This window comes from Aedes aegypti, chromosome 2 (assembly GCF_002204515.2).
Source record: "Aedes aegypti strain LVP_AGWG chromosome 2, AaegL5.0 Primary Assembly, whole genome shotgun sequence".
In the NCBI taxonomy this organism is placed as follows: Eukaryota; Metazoa; Arthropoda; class Insecta; order Diptera; family Culicidae; genus Aedes; species Aedes aegypti.
In genome coordinates, this window is record NC_035108.1 from 399,536,549 (window position 1) to 399,555,340 (window position 18,792).

The 18,792-nt window shown below is 39.3% G+C and overlaps 1 protein-coding gene and 1 long non-coding RNA gene across 2 annotated transcripts in view; both read left to right on the plus strand.

Moving 5' to 3' along the window:
* Positions 1 to 18,792, plus strand: part of LOC23687409 — a 56,368-nt gene that overhangs the window by 4,568 nt on the left and 33,008 nt on the right. The gene's annotated exons all lie outside the window — the stretch shown is intronic.
* LOC110676971 lies at positions 406 to 1,014 on the plus strand. Its single transcript, XR_002500859.1, has 2 exons — positions 406 to 668; positions 726 to 1,014. It is a non-coding gene; the product is annotated as an uncharacterized LOC110676971 (long non-coding RNA).

Consider the following 18,792-nt stretch of genomic DNA (forward strand, 5'->3'; position numbering starts at 1 on the left):
GTATCAATGAAACAGCTAGCAACACGCAAATCAGAACCGGGAACGCTTTGCAAGTGCATGCTATTAAAGGAGCGATTTCAGTGTGGTAGTCTTCAGGCGATAGAAGTTGATAAAGTATAGGTAGCCAAAGCGTCGCATCTCTGCAGTGCACCCGGTGCTCATATCGCTTGGCCGCCAACAGCAACATGGAAACCTCGATCAGAAACGCTCTGGCACTGTTGCACATTTGCGTGGTCGTGTGATAGTGTTAGTTTTTACTGAGTGAAACATTATGTGTATAGGTAGCCAACGCGTGTCATAGCTTCAGTGCACCGAAAGCTTTTTCGCAAATTCCACCACTCTAGTCTAGTATTTCGCTCTCTCTCTCTCTCGCGCTACACAGTTTTGCTCTCATTAACTGTAGAGAATAGACATATAATAATTAGACCGCTATTGTCGCTGCAAATCGTGTGACAAACATCTAGTATGCGAATTTTGAAGATGGTACTCAAAGTGTCAAATTTTCTTCAATAGAACCATAGTAACCGGGTTTTAAAATCAAAATAAACATTGTCGCAATTATTGCCACCTCACGTCCGTGTTGTGTGTTTTCGTAAGAATCAGGTGCATCATGAAGAATTTAAATCCATATGCAGACGAAAGTCCCGTCTAGCCGTGTCCTTCGAAAGGTGATTAATTCCTCCATATACACGATAAAATACTAATCTAACTGCTTTTCAACTTAGGTTCCCCACAGTGACGGTGTTTCAATGGATGGCGTCGAATATAAGAAGTTTAAAATGCCTCTTGTCCCCACGGATTTTTATATTCTAACAGAGAGGAAAAATAAGAAGTAAATCATCGATAATAGATTCTGATAAGCAGTTCAACTGATTTGCCCGCAGCCGATCACAAAAGTTTGTGGATCGTTCAAGGATGAAAAAGGGTACAGGTTTTGTAAACCATAATGTGATTAATTTTGCTGCAAATAAATATTGTGATGCTCAGAGGAAATGTAGTTTTTGAGCCTCCAAACAATTTATCCAATTACGCAACTGTAAATTTCAGGTTTGACTCTGTCGTTTAATTCTTGGTCAAATATTGCTATTAGAACTAGCTCAGAAGTACACAAGCTCACATACAAGTTGAATCACGTATTGAGTCACACCAATGCTTGTTAAATATTTCCAACTAAAGGCATTTCAAGCATCGATTAGAAGTTTCTCTCATCGCATCGGTTGTTCCAGCAATTGAATATAGGATTAACTGGCTTCACTTGTCGCACTTTGCTTTTCAAAGAGTTAAAAAGAAAACAAATCAAAATAATGTTCCTTGACACTTTGAGTACCGGAGGAAAGCGTTAGTAGAAATCAAGGCTACTGTGGTCGATTTATCTCCATCACAACCAATGTATGGACGTAACAGCGCCTCTAGCGTTCTAATTCTAATATTTCTATTCTGTAGAGCGATCGGGAATCAGGCGCTTGTTTGTCAATGACACGATTTGTGAATAAAAACGGTTTTCAGTCCGTAGTGCGTGGAAAAACGATGGCATTGTTGGAGGAAAATAAGTTTGATGTCGTAGAGGATGTGCTAAACCGACCCTTTTCCGGCCGGTCAATTGAAGAGAAGATGCAGTTAGTGAAATTAAATACACCCCGACCGAAAATGGCAAACATGATTACCACTTGCGTGAGGAAAGGAAAAACCGCTCAAGAAAATTCAATACGAATTTGTATGAAACGAAATGGTTATGCGGATCCGAAAATTTAGATCGTTTGTTCTGTTGGCCCTGTTTATTATTTAAAAAACGGGTCAAAAGGGAATGTGGAACGGAACCGGGTATAACGATTTGAACCATCTTGGCACTGCTATCAAAGTTCACGTTGCGTCGCGCGATCACATCGACAGTGCGATGGCATACCATACGTTTGGAAAAGTACGGATCGACGAAGCGATTGATCATGGCAGGGAAGTTCAACGGAACAATCATAATATGTTAGTGAAGAAAAATCGCGAAGGATTGACCAATTTAATTGAAATCGTATGCTACTTGGCGACACATGGTTTAAGTTTTCGTGGTCATGACGAGAGTGAGCAATCTTCAAACCGTGGGAATTACCGAGATCTCTGTGCTTTCCTCGCGCATCACGACATAAATTTCAACGAATTTGTCAGCAAAAGTAATGTGTTCTCGGGAGCTTCCGCTACTACACAAAACGAGCTGATTATGATCATAGGCAAAACGATGATCGACGAAATGATTGGAGAAGTACAGGAAGCAAAATGTGCAGCAGTGATGGTGGATGAAACGACTGACAATTCCAGAAAATCCCAGCTTGCCACGACACTTCGGTATTGCTTGAAAAATGGTAAGGAATCTGAACAAATGTAGGCATATTAAATGACAACATGTTAACCTTTTCAGGGAGAGCCGTTGAACGTTTGGTACATATCGAAGACGTGAGTGATGATAAATCAGCAGCATCTATAGCTGAGCATGTCATGGAAACCCTGAACAAGTTTAAGATTGGTGCAGAAAAGCTTATAGCACAAACATATGACGGTGCAAGGGTTATGTCCGGTGATGTTGGTGGCACTCAAGCGCTAGTAAGGGAGCACTTTCCAAACGCCCACTATATTCATTGCCAAGCACATGTACTTAATCTTGTCCTTCTCCATGCATGCAGTAATCATCCTCAAACAAGAAAGTTTTTTTCAACGCTGTCATCTTTGGCGTCCTTTTTTTCGCAAAGTCCAAAAAGGGATAGCGAGTTGAATAAGTTCATACAGAAAAAGATACCCAACGTATGCAAAGTGAAATGGGCTTACAATTCGCGTATGGTTAACGTCGTCGAGAGTCATTATTCGGACATCGTCTCATGTTTAGGTGAAATGTATCTCGGAGAATGTGTTTGGGATGGCGAAACTTGCTTGATGACTAGGGGTCTTCATGGATTTTTGTTAGATTTTGACACAATATTTTATCTCAAAGTATTTTCTACGATAATTTGTTTTACCGATATTTTGTACCTTACATTGGAGTCTAAGGAGTTAGATTTTGTTGCATGTATGAAAAGCGTAAACGAGACGAAAGAGAATGTTACTAAATTGCGATGTGAATCAAGGTTTAATGAGATACTCTCATCGTGCTTTGAGACAGCGGGTGTCTCAAATGATCGTCGACATGAATATTCAAAATATTACAAAGTTTATTGTACTTTGATTGATCGCATATTGCATCAAATCGACGTTCGTTTCAAAGACCTCCATAATTTTCAGTACTCTGCGTTGCTAGATCAATCAAAGTTTGAAGCATATGATGAAGCATTTCCCAAATATTTGGTTGACAACTTCTGTGATCGATTTAAATCGCATGACAGAATAAAGCTAACAAATGAACTGAAAGTTTTGTATGTCAAAAACGAATTTAAAGGTAAAAGTGTTACGGAAATCGTTTCGTACATTCATGAGACAGGACTAGAAGATGTGCTTTCAGAAGTATTTAATCTTGGAAAGCAAATTTTGTGTCTTCCAAGCACTACTGTGTCCGTGGAAAGAAGCTTTTCGGTCTTGAGGAGGGTCAAATCATATTTGAGAAGCACAATGAATGAGGAGCGACTAAAATGGCTAATGATAATGTGCGTTGAGCAAAAGTTATTGCAAGATATGCAAAAACGAGTATGCTTTTATGATGAGATTATTGACAAATTTGCTAAAAGAAGTGACAGGAGAATTGCTCTAATGTATAAATAAGTCTAGATAAGACCCTTACGTGAAATGTATACGAACTGTTTAAATAAAGTAAAATAAATCAATTAAGTCGTTTTTAGTTTTCTTGGAAAAAAATCTCTATCAAAATTGTGTTGTTTACTTGTTATTTTTTTTTTTTTTGAAAACTGCATCTTTGAGTGGTTGGTGCACATGTGGCTGAAAGAGCCACGCGACGCCTCTGTTTTTTATAGATATATGATATAAAAAGAAAGCTCTCTGCAAAATTTCAGTGAAAAATCTCTGTTTTTCGATTTCTGACATTTTTTTAAAGTTTACTGACTTTTTCGGTAGTTCCAAAACCCAGTTATTTTTACCGAACAGATTGAGTGTGTACGGTAACAAAAACTGACCAAAGGATACTTAGCAACCATGATCCATATCACCGCCAACCTAGCAAAGAAAAACGAAGTTTGGCTTCGCCTTCTTAGTGAAAACTCTTGCCGCATTTGATATTACATCGAACCTCTCTTCTGTTATTGGCATGTTTCCACCTCAGGATGCAAGATTGCTTTGCTTAGCGCCCTGAAGTGAAAAATTCGCCCTGATTCTATCCCTAATACCTTTTCGAATATTATCCTAAAAATGTCCAAATTGCAGTTCTCGAAAACTCGAAATAAACCGTTTCCCTACACTTCCATTCTTTCATCACGCCTTTCCTTACGCCTGATACATAGGCAGTCTTTTAACCAAACCAGCAAGCCTCCCTGTCGTAAAAATTACCCCTTTCCTTCACCCTTCCCGCTTGAACTGGCGTTGACGCAGTGGTATATACGGTCTACCGTGGGAGCCAGTTGAATGCATCATCAACTCCTTCCCCTTCCCCTCATTGGTCTGCATTCTGACGTGGCAGGCACCATTGTTGCCTAAAAATAGAAGATCATCAGCACATACACTGAGGGTGTCTGTAAAATCCCAAGCAGTCATCTGGTTGGTTCCTTGTGTAAGTGCAGCTGATCTGGCGATACTGGAGTAGCAACCACGGGCGGCCAATCAAGCTCAAGCACAAGAAATAGAAACCGATCATTGTAGATACCCTATACGATATTATTGCGAGAAAATCTACACGTTCTACTCTGAACTTACGCGATTTTCACTTTTATAATGCTTGATTTTCACAGTTACAAAACAACGTAAGTAAGATTTTCAACTTTCAAAACCTACTTTCACCGTTCCTTTATGTGGAAATTGAATAGAACGGTGTATCATTTTATCCTTAAATCTTTGTGGGAAATGATAGAAACTACCAATTTTTGAGCGCGAGCTTATTGAATGCAAAATAATGCGAAATACATGGCGAAAAAATGTTAAAAAGGGAAACAGATTTAGAAGGCATATTGTGATGCTTTGTCATTGATTTCCTCAAAATCGTATGAAAGTTACTTACGTAGATATGAAAATGTAATCGAGAATTGCTGGATAAATTCCGTGGGAAATTACTGGAAGAGTGAAAATACCTCTGAAGCAAGTCCGAGAAATAAGAGATAGGGTAATTCGCTAATTGTTGAACGCTACCCAAATGTTGAACGATCTGTACTGCCCATAAACGCATAATTGTCCCATGTGAATAGGAAATCCAGCAAACATGGGACTGACATGCGTTTATGGGCAGTGTAGAAACCATGTTAAAAAAGGAAATTGAACCATTTTCAAACAGTTTCAATAAATTATACAAATTATTTTATAAGTTAGCTGTACTATTGGACACAATAAATTTAATTAGCACATTAATTTCTTAAACGAAATATTTATTGAAAAATTTTATCGGTAGGAGAAACGAAAATTCCAATTGTCTTAGAAAAAAACTTAAGCTGGGGCTGCTATGAAATAAGCTGTGTAGTAAAAGATACTACGTATATTGGGTTAAGCACCTATTCACGATATCAGTAAAAGTCTACTTTAGTTATTTTCTAAACATCCGTACAATTTACTCGTACCTTTTAATTACATAAAAACATTTTCAATTGCACTTTCGTTTCACGTACATTTTCCATTTGTTGAACACCAGATTTTTTATTTTCGTAGCAAACACCTATGCTGAAATGGGATATTGCATTACACAATATAGTATATAATGGTGTCTGTTGCAATGATGAAAAACGCGATTCAGCAAAGTATAATTAATAGCATCCCTGGCTATATCCTGAATCTTTTTCGAATTTCACTATCTTCACTATGGCATCAATGCCATCACCGTTTGTTTGTTTACATCATGATTAAAATTACGCATCGGCTGCCGATTTATCCGGAGTATAACCTCAATCTCGCGATTGATGCTGTAATGTCGAAGGTAATGTACATTAGGAGAAGCCGCTAAAATCTATGGAGTGCCGAAGGGGACGATTCACTTCCGTCTAAGCCCAGAGTGGTCAGGAAAAGTACTTCGCGGACCTTACCCTTTCCTCACAACCGACGAGGAGCGCGAACTTGCAAGATGAATGAATGCGGAAGTAAAGCGGTCAACATTTAGCGACAATCGTTCAACATTAGGATAAGATGGGTTATGTATGTGTTCAACAATTGGGTATAGAACTATCTTTTTAAATACAGTCATCTCTTCCTTTGCTCGATATTTTGTATCTCGATATCGAGTTAGAAAACCATAGTAAAAGTTGGTTTTCATGGCTAACTCGATGGTCCCTTCAATATCGAGTAGGGGAGAGATGATTGTATATATATTTTTTTATTTCATAATGGACATCACAGTGCCAAAATGTAACAGGAATAATGCTAATTGAAATCAAATAACATAAAAACGTCTTTCTTAACCGTTCAACATTTGGAGATTTACCCTAATTCCTAATGTTCTGAATGAAAACGAAAAAAAATATCTTTGGAAGAATTTTTGGATAGATTCTATCTATATTCCTATGATGATAGTTTTTATCTTTGTTCCAAGGCTGGTAGCGAGTCACTTTTTAGTGACTTGGTCACTTTTTTGAGGCCAGTCACTTTAAAGTCTCTTTTTTTAAGCCATTTCAACTAAAGTCACTTTTTTCGTCAAAAAGTCACTTTTTTCAACTATTTTGAGCTAATTTTTTGGGAGAAAATTCTTAATTTAGGCTAAGTTTTAAGTAAGCAGGGTGTCTACTACCTGAAAAATCCAGGAAAACCTGGAATTATCAGGGAATTTTATTCAACCTGGAAAAAACCTGGAATTATCAGAGAATTTCGGCTATACGCAGGAAAAAAACCTCGAACCAGTAATTATTATGGCAGGATATGTCCTTTTTGTAACACAACATTTCTTCAATCAGGAAAGATTTCGGCTGCGCCGCTGTTACAACTTGAGGTATTCATTCAATTCACTTTAAGTTATTTTTAATATTCCGAATTACTTGTTTAAATAAGGAAGTAGGACTTAGGATTGCTAAAGTGGGAAAGGCAAATACGATTCCCAGTTCTAGTTGGGTATCTTTCATGAGCATATGAAATAAATAATATTTGTAGAAAAAGATTAAAGCTAGTAAAAATAGTATATTTTCAGGTAAGCAGATCTTTTTTAAAGGCTTGGATACTATTTCATTGCATATCTCTAAAAAGTGTTTATTTTTAGTTAAGGTATCTAAAGACATTATAATCAATATGGTATCTAAAGTTACTTTTTTGCCATAACCGAGGAAGTCTGTTTCCCATGGTAGCTCCAGAGCTCAATTATTTTTGACGAACTTGAGGCAAACCGAACCAGAGGAATACTATGCATTAGTTTCTACTAGAAATCCTTTATAAGAGAGATTCGCGGAAGCTGACACTTCTGTCAAAGTGTGAGCCAATCGAACATGCGTTATGTTTGTTTTGAACTTTTCTTGAGAAGTAATGTAATTCGTTTGAAATTATTTCGGTAAAAGTAATTTTGCACGAAGCAAAAATATGAAATATTTTTCTATTTTAAATTTTTGTCAATTCAATTTTTAGTTGCTGATTGTAACGTTGGGACGTTTTTTTCTTTTTAAGCAAAATAATTTTGCTTTGAATTCGTTGATTTTAAGATAATATTTTGAATTTTAGTTTAAATTGAATTAACAGAAAAACGGGTTGACGTTTTTCTCTTTTTAAGTAAAATTATAGTTAGAATTGTTAAAAAACATTTGTAAAATTAAATAACTATTTGTAAATATCGACGAAAAGTATCTTGGATTTAGTTTTGAATGCTCATTTTGACTTTACCTCATGGGAACTTGCAATAGAAACTGCATGTAATTGGTTTGTGTCTAGGCTAAATGTATGCCATAAAAAGACGTAGTGAGTGCAGTAATGGCTCCTGAATATATGTAACTCATTTACACCATCTTGACGAACCTGAAGAAGCGCTAAGATCGCCATCGAAAGAGTCGTTGGCGCGATTTATAGACAAAAAGGGGATTGTTCAATGTAGATTTCTTTAAGCAAAAAAGACTTAAGCTCAGTCATTTCGTTCTTAACAAGGCTGGAGTATAGAAGTTATCGCGGTTTTTAAGTTTCGAGTTAGATTTTTCTGTGCCCTTCGTTAACGTACCGAAGGTAGTTTGTGTAAAGAGGTGAATTTTAAGTGAAGTGTTTAAAACGGTTTTTGTGTCTTTTGTGTATTTATAGTAAATTGTACGTGTTTCCGGTCCCTTTGACCGTGGTTCCGCGAATATTCTATTCGTTTATCCGTAAAATCGTGCAAAAAGGTAAATTTTAGACTTTTAAATGATTTAAATTTGGATTTTGACTAATTACGCCATTCGCGTTGGACTTTCCAGCGCTTAGGCGCTTTTTGTATTACGAGCTGGTTTGAGAGTTTCGACAAGTGGAGTCAGTTTGGGGTTTACCCGTGGCGTCTTCGGCGCCATCATCATCAAGCATTCGAGCTCGAGATCCACTAAGGCCCGCCTATAAGGTAGTTAAACGGAGGGAGGTGAAGTTCGTCAACCCTTCGAACGAAATACTCCGACGGTCGCCAAAAACCGTCGTAAGTTCACCTTACGCTACAACCCCGGTGAACGGAGACCGAGAGCGCGATCCCGTACGTAGCCAATTATCGTACGCCGGATCGGACCAAATCTGAAGGTGACGGGTTCATTTCATCGCGTGCGGTCAGAGCCCCCAAGGCAAAGCCGTGCGAAGGTACGTTGGCCTCGACCCTGAAGAGGCGGTCAAACCCCGGGAAGCACGACAATCCGTCGTTGCGGCTCTAGTAGCAGACCAAATCGGAAGCCTTCCGTCCAGCCTCCACCTCCTCCGCAACGTTAATTCGGCCATACTCCCCGAGCTCAGACCCTTCGTCGCTGCCGCCATCACAGCAGCGTCAGCGGACAAGCTACGTTCCCGCCATTGCTCCGAGGAGCGAACAAAGCGACGACCGTCCTTCGCCGGCAACCGCCGGATACGTCAACCGTCATCGAGTCACCGAAAATCCTGCGCAGGTACGTGGAAACCTTTTTCATGGCCATGATAGTTTCCCTTAATACCCGTCAGTAAATAGGTCCAACCCGAATGAGTTTCCGTGAATAAAGAGTAGTTGAAGTTCTGAAAGCTGATTGATTTTCCGTTTTGGGCAATTCGAAGAATTCACCCATTTGGCGCCCAACGTCAAAATTTCAGTAAAATTTTATTGCAGTTGATTCAATTGAATCGAAACACATTTTAGTAGCATTGCAGCATTAAATTTGAATTTCATTTATTTTTTTTATTTTTTTTCGGTCGAGTTTGAATTTATAGTACGTTGAATTAGAATTTTATAGTGGTTTTTATTTTATATTTTGCTAACTTGAATTTTTATAGTAAATTGAATTTTTTATAGTGATTTGAATTTGAATTTTTAGGTTAAGTAGCGCGTAAGGAATTTGAATTTTTAGGTTACGGTTGAATTCGGTATTTTACTTTCGTTTATTTTTTTCCTCTTTTTAATGGTACATTTATTTTTATTTGAATTGAATTAATATTGAATTTCATTTGAATTAGAATAAATTTGGGAAATGAGTGGTCCGTATATTTTACCGGAAGCCGAGCACTTGCTGGCTGACGAAGTGGATTTTGATTTGAAGCTTCGTGGACAATTAGTCGATCGTAGAGAGACTTTGGAGGACAAACAAAGATTCTTACGTCGGTTGTTGAAAGAGGAGAAGAAATCGAAAGTAGGGTGTAGAGGAAAACATCTTTTCAGAAACGAAATCGAAAATATAAACAGCAAGGTCCGGTTAATTCGCGCGGAGTTAAATAAAAAGTTTGATCGAGCGTTAATTTCAAGATTACGACATTATTTGATCCGTGCACAAAGTGCAATTGTGGAAAACGAGGAGGAGAAGACAAGTCAAATTGATATTTGTAGGAAAATAGAGGAAATTTTGAAATCTTTGATCAAAGAATATTTATGGAAACTGAGGAGGCGTTGAAAGATCCTGTTGATCCACAGCAGATTCAGGAAGGAATGAAAAATACAACTAGCATCAGTAAAGATAAGGAAATTGAAGATGAGGAAAAGGAAGATGAGTTGGAAGAAGAGAAGAAGAAGGAGTTAGAAGCAGAATGGAAAGAATTCATAGTTTGGAAGCAAGAGAAGTTAATTAACGAGGCTAAAGCGAGTCGTAGATCAAATGAAGATAAAGTGAACGTTGATGAAAGGCCACCGGAGAGTCATAAGAGCCGGAAGTCTCGTTCAGTTAGTAGAGATTCAAGCGAGGTTGGTGACAGACGGTCGCCGGAGCGCAATAAGAACCGAAAGTCACTTAGGGAGTTTGTGAAAAAGGATAATTTGGATAGAAACAAGGTTGATAGCTGGCCGCCGGAGGGCAATAAGAGCCGGAAATCACGGAGAAGTAATAGTAGAGAAAGGAGGAATAAATGCTTTAGTTCAGAGAGTAGTGTAGAACGACAAAGACGAGGAAATTCGAAAGGAAAATTAAGGAAATATGCGCGTGATGACTCAGAAGATTCAGATAATGGCGGTAGAAAATTGAAGAATTATCGGAAAAGTGACCGTCACAGGAGAAACCGCGGATACTCGTCATCATCAAGCGAATCAGAGTACAGTAGGAAACAATACAGGAAATCAAGAGTAGAGAATTGGGACCTCAACTTTTCAGGAGACAGTAGGTCAATCCAGGTTGAAGATTTCCTCAATCGAATTCAGAAATTGGCTCGACATGAAGGAGTCAGCAAGGATGAATTGCTCATGAACATTCATCGTAGATTGAAAGGAGAAGCGTATGACTGGTGGTTTACGAGAGAATCTCATCTCACCAGTTGGAAACGATTCGAGCATGAAATTCGATTCAGGTACGGAAATCCGAATAGAGATCGAGGAATAAGAGCACAGATAAGGGAGTTGAAGCAAAGGAAAGGTGAGACTTTCATTGCTTATGTGACGGAGGTCGAGAAATTAAATCAATGTTTGCAGCGTCCTTTTTCGTCAAGGACATTGTTTGAGTTGATATGGGAGAACATGCGCCCGCATTATCGCTCAAAATTATCGGTTCTAGATATTGAAGATTTAGATGATCTAATCGAGATCAATCACAAAATTGATGCGAATGATCCTGGCTTTTATAGGACAAACCAGGGCAACAGGAACGATCTTCATCATCTCAAGGTGGAAAGCGATTACTCGAGTCATGAAGATGAACCAGTATGCAACATGAAGTCTGGCCAACGGGGTGTTAAGCCAGCACCACCAGCTAAAGCTAAACAGGAAGCGCAGTATCAGAAGCCGTCGACTGACCGTGCTGCACAACAACCGCAGCCAAACAAAAGTTCAACTGTAGTATGTTGGAACTGTCGAAAGACTGGTCACATTTTTAGAGAATGCAGAAAACACATCAAAATGATGGCAATTAGCGAAAAGAACTAAAGCTAGAGTTAGTTTACATAAATTTCCTAGCCTTACAATAATTCAAATCTACTTACTGACTATGTAAATGTTAAATCTATATTAGTAATAAAAGAGGGATAGTTCGAAAGTTATAAGTTTAAAAAAAGCACTCACCAGTTTTTTTTCCGTTTGTCATCATTCGACATTCGGGTCGCCGGGATGATTTTATTGCGCCGTAGTGTTTCCGCTTCCGCGTCCGGTACGGACAGGAGTGTGAGAGTGGGAACACGGAGTGGTACGTCGCGACGTCCACTCCCACACTACCTGGGTACATCCCCGGGGAAGAAGATCCTCACTCCCGTTCTCGTCGCGCGTTGAGGTTAGGGTTGGTCATTCGTCGGACATCAGCGCCGTCGTGGATGCGTTGGACATCAGCTCCGTCGTCGCGTTGTTGCTGGTGGCTCAGTTGCTGGGTGACGTCCTGCGATCCTGGAAGCACTCCTGGGCGGACGCATGCCGGTTTCTCCGACGAAAAAGTTGTCATCCGCGTGGTGATTGCTTTCGCGATTTTTACGTGCGCAAACGTCTGCGCCGGTTTTGGATTCCCTCGCTGACGATCTGTAAAAGAAACCACAAAGCAATTAATTACTTACATAAGAGAGAGTAATACTGAATACTCCCCCCGTTTTCGAGAATTTCGGCTTGAATTTCAGAAAAACGGGTTGACGTTTTTCTCTTTTTAAGTAAAATTATAGTTAGAATTGTTAAAAAACATTTGTAAAATTAAATAACTATTTGTAAATATCGACGAAAAGTATCTTGGATTTAGTTTTGAATGCTCATTTTGACTTTACCTCATGGGAACTTGCAATAGAAACTGCATGTAATTGGTTTGTGTCTAGGCTAAATGTATGCCATAAAAAGACGTAGTGAGTGCAGTAATGGCTCCTGAATATATGTAACTCATTTACACCACCTTGACGAACCTGAAGAAGCGCTAAGATCGCCATCGAAAGAGTCGTTGGCGCGATTTATAGACAAAAAGGGGATTGTTCAATGTAGATTTCTTTAAGCAAAAAAGACTTAAGCTCAGTCATTTCGTTCTTAACAAGGCTGGAGTATAGAAGTTATCGCGGTTTTTAAGTTTCGAGTTAGATTTTTCTGTGCCCTTCGTTAACGTACCGAAGGTAGTTTGTGTAAAGAGGTGAATTTTAAGTGAAGTGTTTAAAACGGTTTTTGTGTCTTTTGTGTATTTATAGTAAATTGTACGTGTTTCCGGTCCCTTTGACCGTGGTTCCGCGAATATTCTATTCGTTTATCCGTAAAATCGTGCAAAAAGGTAAATTTTAGACTTTTAAATGATTTAAATTTGGATTTTGACTAATTACGCCATTCGCGTTGGACTTTCCAGCGCTTAGGCGCTTTTTGTATTACGAGCTGGTTTGAGAGTTTCGACAAGTGGAGTCAGTTTGGGGTTTACCCGTGGCGTCTTCGGCGCCATCATCATCAAGCATTCGAGCTCGAGATCCACTAAGGCCCGCCTATAAGGTAGTTAAACGGAGGGAGGTGAAGTTCGTCAACCCTTCGAACGAAATACTCCGACGGTCGCCAAAAACCGTCGTAAGTTCACCTTACGCTACAACCCCGGTGAACGGAGACCGAGAGCGCGATCCCGTACGTAGCCAATTATCGTACGCCGGATCGGACCAAATCTGAAGGTGACGGGTTCATTTCATCGCGTGCGGTCAGAGCCCCCAAGGCAAAGCCGTGCGAAGGTACGTTGGCCTCGACCCTGAAGAGGCGGTCAAACCCCGGGAAGCACGACAATCCGTCGTTGCGGCTCTAGTAGCAGACCAAATCGGAAGCCTTCCGTCCAGCCTCCACCTCCTCCGCAACGTTAATTCGGCCATACTCCCCGAGCTCAGACCCTTCGTCGCTGCCGCCATCACAGCAGCGTCAGCGGACAAGCTACGTTCCCGCCATTGCTCCGAGGAGCGAACAAAGCGACGACCGTCCTTCGCCGGCAACCGCCGGATACGTCAACCGTCATCGAGTCACCGAAAATCCTGCGCAGGTACGTGGAAACCTTTTTCATGGCCATGATAGTTTCCCTTAATACCCGTCAGTAAATAGGTCCAACCCGAATGAGTTTCCGTGAATAAAGAGTAGTTGAAGTTCTGAAAGCTGATTGATTTTCCGTTTTGGGCAATTCGAAGAATTCACCCTTTTACAGATATTTAGTTTTCCGTTTTCTGGTAGGTTGGCCTTTCAGACTTCCAAACTCCATTTAAGGTCAGATCGGGTTGAACGAGTTTAAGGTCTTGGGGTAAAACTGTTTGTGGGTCGAAGGTAAACTTTGAGCGTGAAATTAGGAGGTTCGTCAAGGTGAGAGAGAAGATAGAAAAGCCGTTCACGAGTCCCCTGAGGAAAAAGTCTCAAAGTAGTCGGGCAAAGTTGGAAACGACCGGTGGTCTCTCGGTTTCCGGGAGTGGCGCCTAAGCCACCGAGTTTAAGCAAAACCTCGTGGATTTTGAACGGTTACATGATGTTTTTAACTGTTTATTAGCTTGGATATGTAACTCAAAGATCTATAACGAAACAAAATACACTTTTTAGCAATGAGGAAGTCATGTCCGTGTTACAATATTATTCTCGACGCCGAGCAAAAACAGCACTGCTGGTCTGTTGCCAAATTATTCCATTTTACTTCCGCTTATCTCTCTATAAAGGATCACTAGTTTCTACAGTCAACTCTCCATAACTCGATATTGAAGGGGTCATCGAGTAAGGGAGGTATCGATTTATGGAACACAAAACCAGTGCAAATGCGATCCGAGGGACCATCGCAGTAGCCATGAAAACCAACTTTTACTGTGATTCTCTAACTCGATAAGGAGATACGAAATATCGAGTAAGGGAGAGTTAACAGTAGATTATGATTCTATACTTATCAAATTAATCCAAAAGTCAACTAACTTTTTGAATAGTAAAACTATTGGTCAGCAATCAGTTTACTATAGTAAAACAACCAACAAATTTTAAACTGATTTTGAAAAAATAGACCCCTTGAAATATTGTTTTTTGAATTACTTTTTATAAAAACGCTTTTTCATAAAGAAACTGTCGATTAAAGTCGTCGGAAATAGATGGTTAATCTGCTTGCAATGAATTCTGGTGCAACATTCTAGAGGCTCCAGAGAAACCTTCAGAGACTATTACGTAACTATTTATCCAGAGATTCCTTCTGGAATACTTTCAAAAAAAATTTTCGAAAAAAAATTGACATTTTTACAAGAAACCCTACAATAATTTCATTTAATTTTTCATTTAATCCAGGCATTTTTATAAGGATTCTCTCAAAAATTCATCCATAATTACTCTCCGGAATTTCTCAAAACTTACTTAAGGTATAATTGAATAAAATCTTTTCCAAGAATTGCTCGATGAATTGCATCTGGGATTCCTCATTAGATTCCTCAAGCTAGAAATTTCTCCAGCATTTCTTCAAAACATTTTTACTGCGGCTCAAACACTTCACTGATATTTTTTCAAATACAGTTTCCAGACCTGCATAGATTCTTTAAAATTTCATTCAAGGTTCCAATTATTACAGTTATTGCTCCGACCATTGATGGATTAATATGCTTTTATTATCATAGCAATCTATCAAGAAATATATTCATCAAGAATTCGAAAGATCTATCAGTTATCCTTGTAGGTATTCATCATTATAACTCACACAAGTTTCATCAGAAATTACACTAGCTTTTTTTTCAAATTCCTCGTGGATTTTTAAAAAAATTCACAAAAAATATGAAATTTTTTAAGTTTACGTTTTTTTTTTTTCGTTCGTGGTTTTTCTTTTAAAAAAAACAGATTTAATATTACTTGTCGTTATTTTACGAGGAAGTCTTAGAATGTGAATACCTTCCATTAAACTTACTGATGGAAAATTTCTTCCTTTGCCGGCGTTTAAAGGACGCGGTTTAAGCAGTATTCCAATCAAATTCGATCTTCTGTCATCGTTTTTTATTTGAAATATCGATTAATGCATACAAATATTGACCTTATTAGGAGGAAGAGCTGGAGTTGAAATGGAAATGTGAAATGACAAAAATTCCAATTTTACAAATGTTCCAAATTCTTATTAAAATTTACAATATAAAATACTTTGGTAATATAAAAGACACAAAATTTTGAAATATTGAAAATCTACTAAAAAGGATTATTTACGTAAATATAAACAACCCTGTTTGAAAAAACTCTAGGCGATATCTTGTAAATTTGGAAGCACAATAAAAATGTCCAAATATGGTACTCAACTAGACCTGCAGAAGATCATATGGAATATTACATATCAATATCATGATTGATATTGATCGAAAAACGGTATACTAGAATTGAAATAAAATTGATTACGGCTTGCTTTCCAAGTCACTTTTAGTCACTTTTTCGAAAATAGAAAGTCACTTTTTAGTCACTTATTTCTCAAATTTGGTCACTAAAATAACTTTTTTCGGTATCAATTCTTGCTACCAGCCCTGTTGTTCATTTATTTGCTTATAAAGCAACGCACCAAATGTAAGCACCCGTACCAAATGTACCATGTACAAAACGCTCATCAGGCCGGTACTTCTCTACGGGTATGAAACGTGGACGATATCCGAGGAGGACTTGCAAGAACTTGGAGTCTTCGAATGTCGGGTGCTTAGGATCTTTGGCGGTGTGCAGGAAAACGGTGTGTAGCGGCGAAGGATGATCCACGAGCTCGCCCAACTCTACGGCGAACCCAGTATCCAGAAATAGGCCAAAGCTGGCAGGATACGAATGGCAGGGCATTTTGCAAGAATACTGGACAGCAACCCTGCAAAGATGGCGTTCGCTTCGGATACGGTTGGTACAAGAAGGCATGGAGCGCAGCGAGCTAGGTGAGCGGATCAAGTGCGTATCTAGCGTGAGGCAGAACCGCGGATGGAGAGATGCGGCCACGAACCGAGTATTGTGGCGTGAAATTGTTGATTCAGTGTTATGACTGGCGACGCGTGAGCTGCAGGAAGAAACATCGCTATTGGACCGTTTTTGCCGCTTCGATGAGTTGATCTGTCAGTTAAAAGGAGCTGGAGCTACCGTATCAGAGTACGGTATGCTGTACGTCAGTTGTTCATTTTATTGTCATCGTTGAATAATAACGGCACTACGGCTATGGAGAATCTTGATGGTGAGGCGTCTGGTCAGCCTGTTCAACCTGTTCATTGAACAGGTAGACAAAAAAAAAAAAACAATCAAATTCAACAAATCTTAAAATAGCTTGAGGGTTTTCAATATAGTGTGGATTCATACGCAGTACATAGAAAGAGTAGCATAGCAATTTTCCCAAGGCGCCAACAACGATCGCGTAGTGTGCTGAGTTCTCGCACCATGTAAAAAGCTCGCTTGATACCCACAGCACGAGCGTGGTACTTCACTAAAGACAGCAGCGCAAAAGTTAGAGAGACATGCCGTCGAAAAACACTACTGTGCATTCAGTACTGCCACTGTTGAACCAAATTCCATATCAAGCGTGTGCTAAAATAAGGGCGTAAGTCGCATGATCGATTTCTCTTCATCGATCCCCTCTTCTGTGAATAAAGTTGACAAGATGCGGGTTTGGTAGAATTTTTTCACTTTAAACCGCTTGGCAGCGATGCAATCTTGCGTCCTCTGCATTCATACAATTCAAGTATTGCAACGCTCATTTTTAGAATCCACATCCAGCGACGGCGGTAATCTGCGCGCAATTCAAAAGCAACGTCAGAATTCAAGTAGGTTTGATTTTTTTTTTCGTTCTTCAAGGACGTGAATGTTTCAAATTAGCTAAATCTGAAACATTTGATGATCTTTATTATCACTGCGACGTATACCAACATTTTCAGTTATTCGCATTCTGTGGATTTTTCTTGTCAAGCACAATATACAAAACGCACATATTCACATATAAGTTGCCATGCCTGGCTACCGAGAAAATTTTACCTTTTTTTTCTAAATTTCTGCCGGATACACGATATTAATATGCAGTTGAGTAAATCACTGCAGTTATCTTACTAAATGCAAGGATGCATATTTGCACATTTATACATTTTATTATTTTTGATATGTTTTGTAAATGAAATGTGCAAAATCCAGTTAATCATCAATTCACCGTTTAAATAGGCGTTATTAAAAAAATATAGGGGAATAGCACTAATTTTCGACCCAAAGGAAATTCATTAACAAGTTTTAAAAGTAATTTCAACTATTGAAGTAAATTTTAACAAAAAAAGTAACGCCTGAGTAAATTTCAGATGAATGTGTGTGAAACCTGGAACAATGTCACGACGGATTCATTGAATCCAAATTGTTAGAAGTCCTCTTCTCAAAAATTTCTCGAAGTCCTCTCAAAGAAAAGTCTGCTCGAATTCTCTGAAGAATGTTTTCAAAATCTGATAATATCAAAGCAACCAAAGAATGTTTATAAAATCTTGATAAAATTACTTTTTGATGTATTTCATATTTGGTCTCTTGTTTATTGTTTTTAACTGGTCTCTGTTTGGTTCCTGATTAGTCTCTTACTTGATACTTGATGGGCTACAATTCGATACGATGAATCTGCGCCGAATGGGCTCGGTCTTGGGCCAATCGCTTCCAGTCGCCCTGAATGTTAAGTGTCCTTAAGTCCTCCTCAACCGCAAAAAGCCATCGTGTGCGCGGCCTACCACGAAGTCGGTGGCCTCGCCCGGGTTCTCTGTTGAATATTATCTTTGATTGTCGTTCTTCCGGCATACGGACAACGTGACCAGCCCAACGCAGTCTGCCGTGTTTATGCGCTTGACAATATTCGCCAGATGCCGTTTTCTAGTTTACCGCCGAGTATTGTTCGCAGCACTTTACGTTCAAACACCCTGAAAACTCTCCGGTCGACTTCCTTCAATGCCCATGATTCATGGCCATATAGGACAACCGGAAGGATCAGTGTCTTGTATAACGCGAGTTTTGTTTTCGTTTGCAGGCTACGGGACTTCAACTGGTTACGGAGCCCTAGAAAGCCCGACTCGCAGCTGCAATACGTCTTTTCACCTCGCGGGTAACATCATTATCACATGTCACTAGTGTTCCAAGATACACAAATTCTTCCACCACTTCAAACTTTTCACCGCCTAGCACCATTTCGCTACCACTAACACGTCCGGACCCTCGTTGACCACCAGCTGTCATGTACTTCGTTTTTGTGGTGTTGATCGTGAGCCCGATCCTCG